The sequence below is a fragment of the Lissotriton helveticus genome, chromosome 8, assembly GCF_964261635.1.
Source record: "Lissotriton helveticus chromosome 8, aLisHel1.1, whole genome shotgun sequence".
NCBI lineage: Eukaryota > Metazoa > Chordata > Amphibia > Caudata > Salamandridae > Lissotriton > Lissotriton helveticus.
The window spans coordinates 345,410,406-345,429,839 of NC_136069.1; the positions used below are offsets into that span (position 1 = coordinate 345,410,406).

At 44.3% G+C, this 19,434-nt stretch overlaps 1 pseudogene; it reads left to right on the forward strand.

The window, feature by feature from the left end:
- Positions 1 to 2,333: 2,333 nt before the first annotated feature.
- Positions 2,334 to 9,644, forward strand: LOC144773740 (uncharacterized; annotated as a pseudogene).
- The last annotated feature ends 9,790 nt before the right edge of the window (positions 9,645 to 19,434 follow it).

Sequence of the window (19,434 nt, forward strand, 5' to 3'; positions counted from 1 at the left end):
GTGCACCGCCAGAATTTGATTGTATTAGTGCTGCATTTTTGTTTCCTAAAATGTGAAAAGAGGGGCGTCAGTTACCTTGATCTCTCGATGGGTTGATGGTTGGGTAATACAATTTGGGGGACTTACTTGTCGGGCACCAGGATTTCTTTGTTGTCTTGGAAGCCTTAGCCGTATATCTTAACTTTGATCTTGGGCTCTTTATCTAGGGAAGCAAAAAGAGTTTCGATTTGTAAGGCCTCTATGTGCGTGCCTGAATAAAAGGCTCTGACGTTTTCTGCGAATTTAGCGGAGACTCGGAGTGTCGCTTACCGTTTAGTTCGGCGTTCGCGTCCTGTACTTTCCAGCTATCATGATGTGTATGGTGTTTGCGGTCTTCCTGTTTTTTGTGATTGACGGCGTGTATAACGTCATTACGCAACTGCGTTTCCCGGTTCTTTTTCACCTGGGAGTTGTAGTTCATGAGTCCTATACGTGTTTTTTTAGGTATTCCCGGCTTGTAATTTAATTGCTGTAATGATTGTATAGTCTGCCCATAAATTTGTTATGACTATTAAGAATTAGAGTGATTGACCCCATTTTCACATCAGATCGATCATGTAGGTAAAGAAAATACAAGACTTATTTCGGGTTCTTGTTGTTATAAAGTCTTTCAGATCAGCGTGGATGGTTGCAAAGGTTTGTTGTATTGAAAATTATTCAGATTTCACTGGACTGGGACTATGGAAATTTTTTTCATTCTGAGAGTCGCTAAGTTAGCCTATATAATTCAGAAATTTCATTCAGGCCACCCATTGCAGAAGCAGATTCCTCCACCGCATCCTCCGCCACCTCCTCCTCCTCCTCTTCCTCCTCTTCCTCCGCCACCGCCTCCTTCTCCTCCACCACCGCCTCGGCCTCCAAAGCCTTTGGTTCCGGCTCAGCCTCTTCCGTTGCCGCAATCTCCTGTGCCTTTGGTTCCGGCAAGGCCCAGAAAGCCGAGGTCAAGATCCAGAGGGAGACATCGCTCTCGCAGTGGGCGTAGATCTTCAATGAGGTCTCGTCATCGTCGAAGGAGGGACAGGTCACGGTCCAGATATACAGACTCGTCCAGTGACAGGAGATACACTCACACTTTATCGGACTCTCCCCCTACGAGAGTGTCGCCAGTGGACGATATCGTGACTTTCCAAGATGTGCTGCTGAGGGGGGCAGCGAAGCTAGGGATCACACTGACGGAACCCACTCCTTCCACCTCTGTGATCTTTGAAACATTGCAGCGCAGGCATCTCTCTCTCCCTTTGCGGCCTTTGGTACCAGGACTGGAGGAACCGGCTATGGAGCTGTTTCTGACACCGGCCACGATGAAGTCTGCGCTATCAAGGCTTCTGAAGAAATACAGGCCCCCGGACTCAGATCCGGCGTTTTTAAGATCAGGCCCGTTACTGGATTCTGTTGTTGTGACAGAGGCCAAGAAGCAGCATTCTACGGCCCCCTCATCTACGGTCCCTCCTGACAAGGAGAGCCATCAAATGGATTCGGCAGGGAGGAATGCCTGCAGTACAGCTGCCACCTCGAAGAAAGCGGCAAGTGCATCAGCGCTTTTGGGTCGGTAGGACAGCTCCTTGTGGGAGTCCCTGCAGCAATTCATTGAGCTCCTACCGAGGGACAGGAGAGAAGATTTCCAGGAGATTTTGAACGAGGGCATGATGGTCTCAAACCAGGTCATCAGTTCGGCGGCAGACGCCTCTCTCCTGGTTGCTCATCGGTACTGCCATGGCATAAATTTGAGACGCCACTCCTGGTTGCGCCTTACCTCTCTTAAGCCAGCGGATTGCTAATTTGCCCTTCTCGGGATCTACCCTCTTCGGGACTCATGCGGATGAGGAGATGGCCCGCATGAAGGCGGAAGTGGAAACGCTGAAAGCGGTAGGTTTGGAGAAACCTAAGGAACAACAGAAATCCTTCCGCCCTTTCCAGAGGCGTTACTCTTCCCAGAGATTTCAGCTAGGGCAAGGTCGCCAAGCTGGTCAACAGCAGTCACAACAGCAATACCAGAGACAACCCTTCCAGAAGCACAGGGACAGAGGCGGCCAGCAGACCTCCTCGGCGAATAAGGGCCCGGCCGGGTCTATTCCCTGAGGAGTTACTTCCCCCTCGTCGTTTACCCACTCCGGTGGGGGGAAACATGCAGAATTACTTGGAAGAGTGGAGAAAAATTACTCAGGACAAGTGGGTGCTGAATATTGTGTGCAATGGATACAGTCTTCGGTTTGTCAGCCCTCTTCCAGCTTTTCCACCGGTTCGTTCGCAATTCCAGCTGCGCTGGTTTGTTATTTTAAATTTAAATTGCAGGTATGACTGATGTATCTATGTCTGCACCTCCAAAATTTTTGCCAATCCCTGGAGAACCTTCTATCCCTTGGAAACATTGGAAAAATATATTTTTAACATATTTATTGGCCATTGGAGGGGATAAATATGGTCCTGTGAGAAGACAAGCCATACTTTTGCATCACCTTGGAGTAGAAGGTAGAAGGATATATGATGACTTACCTTAGATATCTTTGGGTGCGGGAGATGGCCAACCAGTGAATATTTATGAGATGTCTTTGCAAATGTTAGAAAATCATTTTACTCCAAAGGTACATATCGTTTTTGAAAGACGTACATTTTTTTGTAGAGCACAGAAGTTTGATGAAAGCATTATATCGTATGTTGCAGCTTTACATGGTCTTGCCGTCACATGCGAATTTCAAGGTTTGTGTGATTCCTTGATAAGGGATCAAATTGTGAGATGCACAAATAACAAAAGGATAAGAGAGAAATTATTATCAAAAGATCCTACTTTGGAACAAGCTATTCAAATTGCTAGAAGCATGGAAAATACTGACATGTGGGTCAAAGAAATTGATAAGAGTAAAGGAATTTCTGGAAATCCAATGGTAGTATCGAGTAAAGAGACTGCTGTGGAAGTCAAAGAAGTAAAAAAAGAAATGTTTAAAAAAGCTCAAAATAAAAGTAATGAAAATGTATCATCCAAAATGATAAAATACCCATAATTTGTTATAGATGTGGATGTCCAGGACATGTAAGTTCAAGTTTTGCATGTGGTGCAAGGAATGCGACATGCAGAATATGTGGTGAAAGAGGTCATCTGGCAAAGGCATGTAGATTGAAGGGATACACTAGAAATGCTAGTATTAAAGAAATAGAAAATGTGGAAGAACAAAATGAAGAATTATTCCTATCTGTTGAAATGCTGGAAAATCCTTCCCATATTGAGTCAGTGGAACAATATGATTCTGTTAATGTTTGCACACATCTAAAGAGAGAAAGTACAGAAAAGTTGGAGAAACGTCATTGTGAAATTACTCTGGGAAAAGGAACTGTAAATCTTTTGGCTGATTCTGGTAGCCTTTTTACTTTGGTTTTAAAAGAGACTTTTCAAGAAAAATTACATGGAGAGATGAAAGATCTGTTACCAACAGATGTGAGAGCTGTAGGATATGGTGGATCAAGAATCAATATTCTTGGGATGCAATGGATGAATATCGTTTTTTAAAAATAATGAGGTTTATGGAAGAGTGTATATTACCCAGGAAGGATCTAATTTGCTTGGATGGCCTCATCAGAAACATTGTACTCAATCCGAATGCTGTGGAACCTGTAATGGTTATTGAACAAAACATGGAAAATGTGTCTTCTGGTGGGGAGATGAACAATGAATGGGGGAATATGTTAATGGAAAAACATTCCGATGTTTTTTCAGATAAGTTGGGTATGTTGAAGGGATTTTCACTTCGTATTATATTGAGAAAAAAATGCTAAACCAATTGTACATAAGGTTAGGACAATACCACATATGATGAGAGAGCCTCTTAGCAAAGAATTAGAAAAATTGTTGGAGGCTAAAGTTATAGAACCGATTGAATCATCGGAATGGTTATCTCCGATTGTTGTCGCACCTAAGGAGGGAAACAAAATTTGTTTATGTATTGATTTAAGAGATTTAAATCAGAACATCTGGGTAGATAGACATAATATTGGAGAAATGCTAGGTAGGATGGGTGGGGGTTGTGTTTTCAGTGTCCTTGACATGTCCTCAGCTTACCATCAGGTGAACTTACATCCCGATTTCATTACAAGTCCGGAGGCTGACATTATGCATTATCCTGTAATAGCAACTCACAGCAGCCGCACTACATCATAAAGGATAAAGCTCTAGAGTTTACACAACAGTGAACAAAGGATGTATCCAGGAGATGATCTGGCTCTTTTAAAAGCGGCTCGCCAGCAGATAAGTCACTACTACTAGCTTCTCCTTTATTTTAGGCTTTAGGCTTATATTTTTTGTATATTTTGTATTTTATATTAATCTGAATCGTTTTCATGCCAATGTTATACTGATTTAAATCGTTCTTATGCCAATTTAAATCATTTTCTTGTGGCTCTATGCCGTTTTTTTTTTCCTTTCAGCCTTTAACGCTGTGTTTTCTCTAACGCTATTGCCATGGTCTGAACCCTTACCCTTTGCCCGTGGGTGGCGCTGGCTTCCCCATTCCACCCCCCCCTCTCCCTATGGACTTCCAATTTATGGTCCCCCCCTCACCTGTGCATAAGCTTTGGTTATCCTCTTCGAGCGCGCGATCGCGCTATTATTTTTCTGACATTTACCCTTTCTTTCGTCCGTTTTGGCACTGAAGAACGCTTGTAATTAAAGGAAGGGGCATTAGCAACAACCCCGTTGCGTGCCTCTTTTCCCAAGCGACTTTCCTCTTTCTCCGGCGGCTGAGCTCGAGCGTTCCTTTGTAACTTGTCAGTTGCTCTGCTTCAGCCGCCGGAGATACCCTCTGCCTTGCGCACTTGCCTTTTTTTCATCAGTTCTAGCCAAAAGAAAACAAATCCCGATTTTTTATTAATCCCAATTTCTTATCAACAATAGAGAGATATAATTAAGTAATTGAATAGAAGGATATAATAGAATAGGTTAGGAGAATATTAATTCTCAGCTCTTACACCTTACTTAACTTACCTTATATATATAAAAAAAAAAAAAGAAGTTCTTGGATTCTAAGTTTTAAAATTCAAAATATATAAAAAAAAGAGGACAAAGAGAAGAGGTTTATAATACTTATTCTTTATTATTAACATTGTTTCATTTCCTTGATTTAAATCACTTAATACCCTCTGGGATCTTTAATACACCATGTCCGACATGGATTCAGATGACGCTACCGCAAGCTCACCGGCGCCTATTGGCAATTCACTTAAGAAATTCCTTCAACAGGAGATTAAATCCTGTATGATGTCGTCCTTGAAGGAAGTCATGTCCTCTAAGAGATCGTGTGATTCCCAAGATCTCCCCTCTATACACGGTAAGAGGTCCAAAAAGACAAAACATTGTGAAAGCACTACAGGCCCTAGCGCCTCTCACATTACGGGAGGTCCTAGCACCTCACTTTGGATGGGAGGCCACTGCGCCTCACTTGAACATGATGTCCTTCGGGACACTCCCTTGATCGGTGTCCATGGCGGCATAAATATGAACGGTGTCCCTCGCGGCACGCTTTGCAGTAGTGCTAACCGAAAAAAGAATATTGGTTTTGACTCCTCTTCCTCCTCCTATGATGGCGACTCCTCCAGAGATCCCGCCGACGAATTCGTCTTTGACCTAGATGAGGTCCAACATGACTTTAATTCTCAACCTGATCCGGAGCCGGCCTCTAAAAATACTATTCTTAACCCTATCGGAGAAGAGATGTTCTCTCCCCTAAATATCTCTCACCCTAATAGATCGAAGTGGTTCCCACAGGAACATGTTTCCCAGTTCGTCACATGTTGGTTAAGAAACCTTCTAGATAGGGATACTAGAAACACAATGAGATCTGAATCTCCCAGACCTACTATTGAAGATAAGGTCTGTCAGACTCCAAACCTAGATCCAGACCTTATCAAATTCCTATTCAAATTAGAACGAGACCCTAGAAAAGGCCTGGAGAGAGCTCTTAAAGGCTGTCAAGACCGGCTTTTAGATGTCTTAGAACCACTTGTTAGAATCTTGGACATGGCCGAACAGTCCCACCTCTCCTCTACCCCTTTAAACGTTGATCTCATTCGACGGTGGAGCCAAAGAGCCGTTGTTCTCCTTGGCAACGCTAATTCCAGTTTAAACGTTGAAAGAAGGAGATCCATTTTAAATAAAATTAACCCAAAATTAGGAGACATAGCAGAGAGGGAACCCTCCCAAAATCCTAAAGGCCTTCTTTTTGGGGAGGATATTAACAAGGAGACTGGTAAATATGTGTCTACCTTCACTGCTCTCGACAGGGCACAAAAAAACCTAAGACGGGTGTTTAACACCAACCTTTTTGGTCAGGCCGGGAGAAGGGGTCGCTCTTCCGGCCGAGGCAACCAACGACCCTACTCGTCATTCAGAGGAACTGGAAGAGGCTTCTACCCCCCTAGACAACCCTTCTTCCCCCAAAGAGGAAGAGGTCCAAGAAACCGAGGTTCAAGAGGTCGTGGTACTCCCAACACCTCCAATTCTACAAGTAAGTACTTCTCCTTCTTCTTCTTTCCCTTCCATAGTAGGGGGCAGACTAAAACAGTTTTATCATGTTTGGGATTCAATCACCCAAGATCCATGGGTTCTAGAAACCGTTATGGGCTTCAAGATAGACTTTTTACAGGTCCCCTTCCAATCGCGTTTACCCCAACCCTTTGTCCTTTCAGAGGATCAAGAAAAGATCGTGGAGGAAGAAATTATTTCTATGCTCAAAAAGGGCGCTATAGTGGAAGTTCCCTGGTCCGATGCAAGATTCATAAGCACACTGTTTCTTGTTCAGAAAAAGGACAAAGGGTGGAGGCCCGTAATAAACCTTCGAGAAGTCAACAAATTTCTGGTTTATCGTCATTTCAAAATGGAGGGTATCCACCTTCTAAGGGATCTCCTTCTCGAAGGAGATTGGTTAGTCAAGTTGGACCTGAAGGATGCCTACTTCACCATCCCTATGTACAAAGAACACCAAGCTTTCCTTCAATTTGCTTGGAAGGAACGTCTATTCCAGTTTCAAGCTCTACCCTTCGGCCTCTCTTCTGCCCCTTGGTGTTTTACCAAGATCATGAAGTGTATCGTTACAATTCTAAGAGAAAGAGGTATCCGTCTCATCATCTACCTGGACGATATTCTTATCATGTCCCAATCCCATTCAGATCTCCTAAGAGATCTGAAAACTTCCATAAATTTAATATAGAGTCTAGGATTCATCATCAACAGAGAGAAGTCTATTCTCTCTCCCTGCAAGACCATAGAAGTCCTTGGTTTCACTCTAGACACCGTGAAATGTCTTCTTCTTCTTCCTGCCAAGAAGAGTGCCAAGATCCGGAAGAAGATCAGGTCTGTCTTGAAACAAGAATCTTTAACACTCCGCAAACTAGCCAGACTTCTTGGGCTTCTTTCTTCTTCTATCCAAGCCATTTTCCCCGGTCCTCTGAATTACCGCGCTCTTCAGAGAATAAAGAGAAAAGCGTTCAATTCAGGTCTCTGGTATGGGGATCTTGTCTCTCTGGACCCAGATGCCAGAGCTCTTTTGGTGGCTGGAGAACTTAGACGCCTGGAACGGCAAAGCTATCTTCGGTTCATCCCCAGATTTCGTCCTAGAATCAGATGCCAGTCTTCATGGCTGGGGTGCACGTTTGGAAGACCAGAACACCGGAGGGGTTTGGACCCTGACGGAATCTTCTCAACACATACATTTTCTGGAATTGACAGCTGGTTTATACGCTCTTATGAGCTTCAAACACTCCATTCAAGGGAGGTCTGTTGTTCTGAAAATGGACAACATTTCTGCTGTGGCCTATATCAATCATCTTGGAGGAACGAGATCTGCAGATCTCTCCAATCTTGTCAGGAAACTTTGGATGTTCTGTCTGGAACACAAAATTTCCCTCAGGGCGGAATATCTTCCCAAGAAATCGAACATTTCTGCAAATTGGAATTCGAGATTCCTTCTAGACTTCTCAGACTGGAAACTCAATGTGAACGTCTTCAATTCCCTCTTCCACTTTTGGAGTCCCATAGACGTGGACTTATTTGCCAGCAGACTTACCTTCCAGCTACCCAACTACTTCAGTTGGATGCCAGACCCGGGCGCACTTGCTGTGAACGCCTTTCTCCAACCATGGTCTCACTTCCTGGGTTAAGCCTTCCCTCCTTTTGCCATGATTTAGAGGGTCCTTCAGAAAGTCAGGAAGGAAGAATGCCTTCTGATCCTAATAACTCCTTTTTGGCCGTCCCAAGCTTGGTTCCCGACAGCCCTGGAACTAGCATGCGACATTCTCTTTCTGATCCCAGCGTCTCCAGGCCTGGTCTCAAACGCAGACGGGGAAGATCATCACCTTATTCTCGAGGGGAATTTGAACCTTCTTGCCTGGAAAGTGTCAGGCAATCTAACGAGTTGTCTGGACTTTCGTCGACAGCTCTCTCTCTTCTCGGAGAATCTTGGGCACCCGGAACACACCTTAGGTATAACAACATTTGGAAAAAATGGTTTCATTGGTGCCTGGAAAGGAGTCTGGATCCCGTGGAGGCTCCTGTCGTCAATATCGTAAATTTTCTGGTCGAACAATTTGACAGAGGCCTAGCCTATCGTTCTATTAATTGCTTTAGATCCGCAATCTCCGCGGGCCATTCCCCTTTCAACGGTAAATCGGTAGGTAAAAATGCTATCATTTGTAGAGTCCTCAAGAGTATAAGGGTAAGGAGACCCCCTAGACCTAAGTATCAGACCCTTTGGGATGTCAAGTGTATTCTAGACCTTTTTTGTTCTTGGCCAGATAACTCTTCCCTTAATAGAAAATTTCTCTCCTTCAAACTCGCCACTCTCTTGTGTTTAATCTCCTGTAGGAGAGTATCTGACATCAGAAGCTTAGATATTTCAAATAGATGTTACAATATTTTTGGTGTCAAGTTTGAATTACTAAGAAAAACTAAAACCATGTCAGATTTGATTTTGAGTATGATGCGAGGATGTCTTTCCGTCCTAACAATGCAAATCAACTTTTAGTTTCTTTTGTTAAACCTTTTAAACCTGTTTCATCCACCTCCATAGCTAGATGGGTTAAGTCTACCATGAGCCTTGCTGGTCTTGACCTCTCTAAGTTTCAAGCACATTCTATCAGAGGAGCTATGGCCAGTAAATCCTTCTCGTCAGGTGGTAAGCTGGATGATATCCTAAAAGCTGCTGACTGGTCAAATGCTAACACCTTTGCTCGTCATTATTGTAAGCCTATCGAGCATATGTCTGATGTTGTCCTTCGGGGCTACGAACATGCATAATGTAGCCTCCGGTCTTGTAATGAAATTGCGATTCTCCTATTAACATGACCAGAGAATCTGGATTTCATTAAAGACACGGAGGCTGACATTATCCCTCCCTCCTCCCTTTTACAACTTTTGATATGTCTTTTATGAACTTATTGATTACTTCAATTGTTGTTACTCTATTTTTATGCCTAGGCTTCTTTTATCTTTACTGAATGTAATAAAGTATTTTGGCTCTCTAGGCTCTTCACTATGGATTTGGTTCTTAATCATTTCTTTCTTTCAGGTAATTCTGTTTAACCGTCTGATCCTTTCCATTGAGATACTGAAGTTTATTCCATGATGTTTTCAAGCTCTACTTGGATTTCTCCGTTTATGAAGTTCTTTCCTGCTGCGATTCTTTTAAAAGAGGCAGATCATCTCCTGGATACATCCTTTGTTCACTGTTGTGTAAACTCTAGAGCTTTATCCTTTATGATGTAGTGCGGCTGCTGTGAGTTGCTATTAAAGGACAATGCATAATGTCAGCCTCCGTGTCTTTAATGAAATCCAGATTCTCTGGTCATGTTAATAGGAGAATCGCAATTCGCGTCCATTAACATCATTTGTGACACCTCTGGGTGCATTTAGATATCGTAGAATGCCGTTTGGGTTGGCATCAGCCACAGCTGTGTTCCAACGTATTATGCAGAATATTTTTAAGGGTATGGACAGAGTGTTGTGTTTTCAAGACGACATTATGATTGTCGAAAGTTCATTTGAGGAACATGATCAGTTGATGGATGAAGTGCTGCGTAGAATTTCAGAGTATGGTTTGACAATAAAAAAAGAGAAATGTCAAATAAGATTGAATCAGGTCAACTATTTGGGTCATCAGATATCAGCAGATGGTATAAGACCAAAGAGCAGAATTGTGAAAGCTGTGAGGTATGCTCCATCTCCCATTAATAGGGAACAATTGAAGTCATTTTTAGGTCTGGCTGAATATTGTTCTAAGTTTGTGCCTAAATTCGCTGATTTAGTGGAACCTATGAGGCTTCTTTTAACCACTTGGATGCTAAGCTGCTTCCTGGATTTCAATGTAATTTCCATTGAAATCAATGGAAACTCCATGACGAGCTGGGCTCGTCATGAGCGTCGATGGGGTTAAAAAAAGGAGTGATATTTGAATGGAATGTTGAATGTGAGGATGCATTTGTTAAAGTGAAAGATAGTCTTTCCAATGCTCCGTCATTAGGTCATTTTGACTTTAAGAAAAAATCTATTTTGGTTACAGATGCGAGTAATATTGGTCTAGGGGCAGTGTTGATACAAGTGTCAGATGGTAATGAAACTATCATTGGGTTTGCTTCACGCAGATTACAGGGAGCAGAAAAATCATATTCTACTATAGAAAAGGAAGCATTGGCGTGTTGTTGGGGGATAACACATTTTAAGTACTACCTGTGGGGGATGCCTTTTGTTGTGAAAACGGATCATAAACCCTTAGTTCATGTTTTTAAAGGAGGACGAGGTTTAGATGGAAGTGTGACTCCCCTTATATAGAGGTGGTTGCTATCTGTTTTAGACTACAATTTTGTAGTTGAGTATGTGCGAGTCAATAGAAATGTTATTGCCGATTGTCTCTCTAGAATGCCGGTGGATGACGATTCTTGTGTGGAAATTTTGGAAGATTTTGTTGTTAGTGTAGATTGTGAATTTGCTGTCAGCCAGGAAGAGTGGAGGGAAGCTATGGAGAAAGATGAGGAATACAAGAAGGTGAAAGAATTGATTATGAATTCTTGGAATGGATCTAGTGAAGGAACAGTACATAGACAATACACATCGGTTAAGGATTAACTTAGCTTGCAAGGTGACAAAGTTTTTAGAAGAAATAGGATAGTTCCACCGGTTTTGTTGAGATCAAAGTTGTTGAGAATTGTACATGAAGGGCACTTAGGTAGGAGTTTGACAAAGCGTAGACTAAGAGAATCTTATTGGTGGCCAGAGATGGACAGGAATGGGGAAGATCTTGTGCGAGATTGTCATGCTTGCAGAAATAGTGATAAGGTAAAAGTTACAAGAGAACCACCATTGAGATGTGTAGATCTACCTATGAGACCTTGGGAGAAATTAGGCTTGGATGTTTTGGGTCCGATTGACAGGTTGGGAAGAAATAATCGGTTTTTACTTGTCTTGGTTGATTACCATAGCAAATGGTTTACTTGCAAATCAGTGGGACAAGTTTGTACTGCGAATGTTATTGCATTTTTAAAGGAAGTTTTCGTGGAAGAAGGGGTGCCGAAAACTCTTATAACTGATAATGGTGTTCAGTTAGTTTCTTCAGAGATGTCTAGTTTCCTTGTCAGTCTTGGGATTAGTCATGAGAGAGTGGCCTTGTTCCGTCCACAAGCCAATGGACTTGTAGAAAGGGTAAACAGAATGGTAATGGATTGTATTCAGCTTTGTTTGGCTAATGGTTTAACATGGAAAGATGAATTGAGAAGAATGATGTGGGGTCACAGGATTACGCCTCATTCGGTAACTGGAGTTTCTTCATTTGTGGCCTTCAAAGGAAGAGAACCAGGTACTAAGGAGTCTCCGATGTGGTTGATGGTAAAAAAACAGGTTTGGGTTGATAAAGAAAGGATGAGGTCAAGAGTTGTTGATTGTCAGTGGCGCAATAAGATGGAATTTGACAGTAGGAGATGTGCTAAGGATTTAGTTTTTGAGGAAGGTGATTGGGTTGTTGTGAGAAAATTTGGTTTTGTAAGGAAGGGAGAAAGTAAGTTTTCTTAGCCGCATAAGGTTTTTTCTGTTAAGGGTTCTGTGGCTGAGTTAGATGATGGCAGGAAATGTAGTTTTGGTAGTTTGTGTAAAGTATCTCATTTGTAATGACATGTTTTTATATGCATTGCATTTTGTAAAGAAAAAAAATGAGTTTTCTGGTAATATGTTTTCTTTTATATATAAGGATTGTATATTTCCTAATGTTTTTCTTTTTTTTTCTTTTAGATTCCATTGGGGGGAAGATATGTGGTAATGTTTAGAATTATATGATGCAGTCATGAAGCAGTGGAATTGCATCACAGTGAGTGTTCTAATGAAAACCAGTACTTGATGGGTTTGCTGATGGTTGCTGCATGTATCTGGTACTCCATTAAAGCTACATTACTTTAAATATATAAAGTATTTGCGTGGATTACTACACCTGGCTTTATAAACCTTCAAAAAGAACTGAAAGACCTTTGGCTGTGCATCCTGGGATACCGAGGGTCTCTGCAGAGTTCCTTAAAGGCACGGTATCCCTTTTCCAGACACCTAATGGCAGCCTAGGGGGCTTGTCTGTCCAACCCTTCCTCTCTATCATTACAAAGGATTTTTGTGAAAGGGAGTTTCTCCGAGTGTGAAATCTTACAAAGTGTGTTAAATTTAATATTATTTGGCTATCCTTTTCACTTCAAGATGAAGTGCTGGCCAATGTAGCCTTGTAGTTTAGGCTGCATTATTTGTCTTTGATTTTCTCTTAAGTGTCTATGCAGGACTGCAGAAGAAGACAACTTAAGAGACTATTTCGATTGCTCCAGGGTCCACGCACATGGGCGGGACTATTCACAAGACTATAACAGAGATACCCCTACTACAGAACTGGAGTTACAGGTAAGCAACTACTTCGTCCACATGTTCCATTCAGGATTTGCAAGGGGATCACGGGGGTGGCGATTATGATTCACCGCAGGGTCCTATATACACACATGAAGACGTGGGCTGACACCCAAGGGTGCTATTTGTTCCTATAGGGCATGGTCAGGCAGGAACCAGTGATTCTAGGTTCTGTATATGCCCCCCTCCGCTCTTGTGGGGCTTGGTGGAGCAGCTCATGTCTTTATGGGCGGATATGCCTGATGGCCTGTCTATAGTTGGGGATGACTGGAATGACATGCTTGATGTGTCCCGGGATCACTGGAGGGTGCAGTCGCTAGCAGGTCACAAAGCTTTCCTCTTTGGTGTCTGGGCTTGACTGGGTGGAACCCTGGCACCGGATGCATCGGAATACTCAGGGCTATACGTATCTCTCTGTGGTCCACAATTCCTTCTCTCGTCTTGATTATTTATTTGTCCCGCGGGTGGCAGCAAATAGGGTAGTGGAGGCAGATATCCTTCCGAGGGGTCTCTCAGATCATTCGCCGATTACTTTGACGGTCCGGATGGGCTGGACACAGAAGCCCTTCGCTGGCGCCTCCTGACGTGGAATCTCCAGAAGGCGGACTACAGGGAATGCCTGGAGGGCGGTATTGACCAATATTTGACACTTAATGTTCGGTCAGTCTCCGGAGCTGAACCTCTAAGGGAGGCACTGAAGCACACTCTATTGGGCGTTGATATATCCTTTTGCGCGGCGGCCCGTGGGGCTCGGAGGGAGGCTCTGCTATTGGCATAGACTAATATTGCTGAGCTTGAACATCGTAGTAGGGATGAAGGGGGTGAGTGCATACATCAACAGTTGCTCCTGGCGCAACAGAACTATGCAGCTCTTCTTCGGGATGAGGCCCGTCCTATATGGTTGGCGACATGTAGCAGGGTGAACCAGTGGGGTAACAAGTCTAGCAAGATGCTTCATCGGTTGTATCAGGGGATGTTTCATGCCCAGCCCGTTCCTGGTGTTGTTTGTCCGACTGGTGGGCCCCTTACAGACGCAGTTGACATTGCTGAGAGTTTCTCCTCCTACATTGCGGAATTGTATGCCCCCAGAAATTCCTTCATGAGGACGTGGTAGGCCAGTTTTTGGATGACCTCCCGCCGCGGGCTCTTTCTGATGAGGCAAGGGCCGAGCTCGATCTCCCCCTCACAGAGCAGGAGATTGGTGCCGCTTTGGGAGAACTTAATTCGGGTAAGGCCCCCGGGCCAAAAGGGTTTCCTTGTGAATTTTTTAAGAAATACTTTCTGCAGCTTAGGCCCCATTACCTGCGGGTGGTGGAGGAGTCCAACGACCGAGGCCGTCTTCCTCGAGATTGGAGACATGCAGAGGTGGTGGTGTTCCATAAGCCTGGTAGACCCCCAGAACAACATGCCTCCTACCGTCCCATTTCACTTCTAAATGTGGAGGTCAAAATACTGGCCAAGGCAATAGCCAATCGCTTGCGATCATATTACCACCTTAGTGCATCCCGATCAGGCTAGGTTTATGCCTCAGTGGGCGATTAGACATAATATTCGCCGCACAGAGGTGGTAGTGCCTGCTATCCGGGGGCTTGGCCTGTGGGCGTCGCTCCTCTTGGTAGATATGGATAGGGCGTTCGACTCCCTAAGCTGGGTTTACCTCTTCGCGCTGTTACGCCGGTTAAATCTGGGTCCTCGCTTCCTGTCCTACTTGTCCCTACTCTACACTAATCTTACTGCGGCAGTACAAGTCGCGGGCTCCACCTTCTCCAACTTTTCGCTTGGGAGTGGTATCCGGCAGGGATGCCCGTTGTCTCCCTATTTGTTTGCGCTAGCGGTCGAACCTTTGGCCGCCTGGGTGCACATGCATGCGCAGGTGACCGGCTTCAAATGGGCGCATGGCCTGTCAGATCGTTTTTCCTTATACGCCGATGATGTTTTATTTTTTCTCACGGATGTGGATAGGACAGGGCCACGGCTGCTTCCTATAATGCAGGTCTTGGGGGAGTCATCGGGTCTCTACTTGAATCCCAGCAAGTCTATCCTGTGATCCTTGGGGGATGCGTCGGACTTAGGCGACCGGGCTTCGTCGGTGCGGGTTGTTACCGGCGGGATGAAGTACCACGGGGTTATTCTATCGGATTTACCTGCAGTGGCATAGGAGCAGAACTTGGCTCCGGTCTGGGAGCATGTACGGAACAACCTCAAGACATGGTCACATATGCCTCTGTCGATCTATGGCCGATCGGCCATTTTTAAGATGGTCTCGCTCCCCCGTTTGTTGTATCAGTTGCAGAATTACCCCTACCCGATTCCTCCTAGATGGTTTAGGCAGGTTAATGCGGCCTTGGGCCAGTTTTTATGGGCTGGAGGTGCGGCTAGAAGCACCTAACAGACATGTTTCCTCTCCACGTACTGCAGGGGACTGACGACCTCAGACATATTATCATATTACATGGCTTCGCACCTGCTTGTCTTGAATGAGTGGTGGTATGGGGATAGAGATGACCCTGCATATGCTGTGGAGAGGCACCTTATGGGGGATCTCTCCCTCTATACGATTCTGTATTCGGCACTGGTGCATAGATCCCTGCCGCCAGCAACACAGGTGGTTTTTCAACTCTGGTGATAAGCCTTGCGGAGGATGGGGTGGTGGAATACACTGACGCGGGAGACCCCCCTATGCAACAATGGTTGCCTGCCGCAATTAGCCATGCTGTCGGAGTTTTGTGGATGGTATAACATTGGTATCGCTACCCTGGTGGATGTCATGCGGGGGTGACTCTGAGATCCTTTTAAGACCCACAGAGGGATTTGCAGATGCCTAAAACTCAATTCTATAAATATTTACAGTTTCGGCACGACCTTTCCCCTAGCTTAGAGGGCCTGGAGACATTGGCGGAGTTTAGCCTGATAGAAGCGAAGGTATTTATGGGGGACCTCCGGGACCATAAAATCTCCAAGATCTATCAAACCCTGGTGACTCACAGCTCCCCCACACTATTGAAACTCAGAGGGGCCGGCGTGGAAGATGTAGGTCCACTTGTTCAAGAGGACTCGACCGAGACCCTGGGGGGCGGCCATAGCGGCGCGGCTGCACCTGGTTCAGCTTAAATATTTGCACCGGGTCTATTTTACGTGGGTCCGGCTGTGGAGGGTGGGATTGATTGCCTCCCCTCTAAGTCTTAGATGTGAGCGGGAGGAGGGGACCCTGATGCACACAGTTTGGTACTGTCTCTCTTTGGCACGGTTCTGGAGAGGGGTGGTGCCTTGTCTCTCTGAAGTGTAGGGCTAGGACTTGCCCCATTCGCCAAAACTGGTGCTTTTACACGTCATGGATGGAATAGGGAACAATGTCTATAAGCATCATCTTATGCTGCTGGGGTTTACCTTAGCTAAACGGGATATTGCTAGGGCATGGAAGGTGATGATGCCACCCTTGATGTCAGCATGGAAGAAGGGACTGGACTTCTGCATGGCCCTGGAACTTCCCATTTTCATTGCAAGAGGGTGCCTGCAGAAGCACTTTAAAGTATGGAAGCGCTGGACAGACTATCGGGGCCTGCTACTGGAGCCTGTTGCTACACCGGGGCACTTCCGCCCGGATTGATGATTCCTCGCTGGGGCAAGATGTTGTTCTTTAGTTCCGGAGGCAAGTGGTAATGGTGCATAATGTACAGCTAGACTGTAATTTACAAGGCTGTTAGTGAGACGGGGGAGGGTGAAGTTGGGGGGGTTCTCATTTGCCATATTTCATTTGTATTGCTTTCATTTTCTCCTTGCATGCCTTTGTAAAAAATCAAAGTCATAACGCTGAATCTTGATTGTGCAGACGTCTCTGGGTTACAGAGCGCTAGCGCTGCTCCGTATGTGTTATTTGATAAATAAAATCTGTTAAAAAACAAATTAAAAAAGATGAGTCTTCATTATAGAATTGCAAGGCACTATAATGCCTTGAGATTGTAGCTAGTTTAATGTTTAGCTTCTGTCTACAGAGGATATTAAGCCTGAACTTGTGGCCAATTCCTTAAGGGAATGACATATGAAACTGAATTATTTATCCCACCCTGTTTTATTTCTGCACTGGATGAAGCCTATTTTGAAGACCACTTGCTCAAATAGTTTTCCCTGAGTTCTTCAGGTACTAAGGAGGAATAAATGGCAGTATTATTACCTCCTCACTCTGAGGAGGATATCTTTATAAAGACTGAAGGCCAGTCAACTTCTGCAAAAAACAATGCCACAAGCATAAGATAAATGCGGCCAGAAAGTTGCTTTGATTTTGTGTGGTATGCCACATCAATTTGCATATGGTTTAGTTAAATTTAGGATTCTAGGTAACTGTTGTCACTTCGCGCTGGACTGAAGTTCTATTTATGGACTGATTACATGTATTGTATGTACTGTATGTGTACACATATTGTGCAGGTCCAGTAGGAACAAGTCCTATAAAAGTTATTTGTATGACCTATTGTCTAAGCTGCCTATAGACTAATATTACCTAATTCCATGTGTGTTATTTGTGGAAGTATAAAAATGTGCATATGGTCTAACCCAGCCTAACGGTGTCATGTGACTCTGTCACTCTTTAGCAAACTCTTACTAACATTCGGTGCTGTATGGGACAATTGACCACCAAACCATGTGTGGTGTACTTGATGTCTCAAAGAGACTTCTAGGTCTCAGTAGAGTACCTATTTATCTACATGCCTGTATGTCTAAAAGTTCCCATTTTTGGGAACTATACTATCAAACTGCAAAACTCCACCCATAAGTGAAAATATTTGCAAGAGAAATGCAACAAATGCATTTACAAATATTTCTAAAGCGGTATGCAGCGTGTGTATTCACCCTCTCTTTCCTGTTAAGAAAGCATTGACTAGAGAGATATGTGGATTTACTGGATTTACTGTGCTACTGGCGTGAACTAGAAATGGCCTCTGATGTAGTCAGACCTTAGACTCCTAAACATTAGTTATCCCACCCTTTCAGAGGGCCATGGGGCAAACAAGGGTTACTTGGCCCATCCAAGGTAATTGTTTCCTTTTACTCAGGGATCAACCCATGATGGGTCATGAGTAACTGGGCCAAGTTCTACCCCTTTCAGCACTTGACTCTCAGTCGAGTTGAGGCTCTTCGAGCGCGGAGTTAGGTATGAGGTATGCACAGACTCAACACTCAAAATACAAACAATAGCTGCAATAAGCTGACTGCCCAGTAAAATACTTGTTTTTATTTTAAAAGGTAGTATTTTAATATAAGCATTGAAAGCATTTAAGCTACACACTAAATAATATTCACAGTCTTTTAAGGTTGGCATGCGAGTGTCATCCTGAGCAGTATCCCAGAGTTCCTCTTTCCCTTCTAGTGGGGCTGACTATTCCCCATTTAATAATAGAAGTGACTTCCAGAGGCAGCCCATGCTAGACAGGATCCACGCTGGACCTCGCACTCTCCAAGCGCTCTTTCTCTGCTCACAAGATTCACTGGCCTTGGCACGCAGGCAGAGGGCTGATTCTTCAGGTTCAAGGAGAGTGGTCTTGGCTTTCCTGGTGATGGCCCCTCAGCAAGCAGTGAGACTCACAGAGCTTGAACCCTTGTCCTGATCCAGGCAAACTAGATATATTGACAATCCTCTCCATGTGAACCTGACCGTAGAACAGTACTGCTCAAAAACTTGTGGGACCAAGGCTCCCACTCTTATAGTCCAAACCCAGACACAGGTCTGATTTAGTGCCTGGTTCTTTGATTTTCCTTTTGAGGCTGTCAACTTCTTTGCAGTGCCCTCACTCCTGTCTTGTCCTTTGTCAGCAGGGGTGGCTCCATTTTTGATTGACCCACAATACAGGCCAAGGGATTAACCAGGGATCACACCTGCCTGTAAGCCACGGCTGAAATATGCCTCACAAAGGTTCAAATCTTTCCCTTCATCCCTTGCCCTACAGTGCCAACCTTATCAGCCCACCACCTACCTGGCAATGAGCTCTAACCCACCAACCAGTAACTCTTTCTGGAATAAAAGAGACCTTTAATATGCACAGATGATGCTCTGCTCCCTTTCCTTCAGGGTGTTGTTACCACCCCAGCTCTCAGGAATGTCAGCAATCAACATCACTTGTTTGGGGGTTGCAGTCCTCAGCACATTAGCCTTTCCAGGCCCTGGGCTTCCAAAATAGAAACCACAGGCCTCCATATGATATACCATGCACAGGCACACATACGTTCTGGCATGTACATACAAGCATCATGCTCTGCCTGGCGCTATACACATTCAGCGTGTAGACCAATACTACGTTAAGTACACAGTAGAAGAACTTTACAAAAGTGGGCTGGTAGATGTCACTCCAGTCACACAGATAAAATGAACTGTTTACACCACTGATTACTATTAAACAGAAAATGAATATTCTGTCACCACCGCACTCATATCACTTAACTCCTGGTAAGGTTAGCAGATCTCTAGCAACATGAAGGCAGTGCTTGTTGCGCCCTTC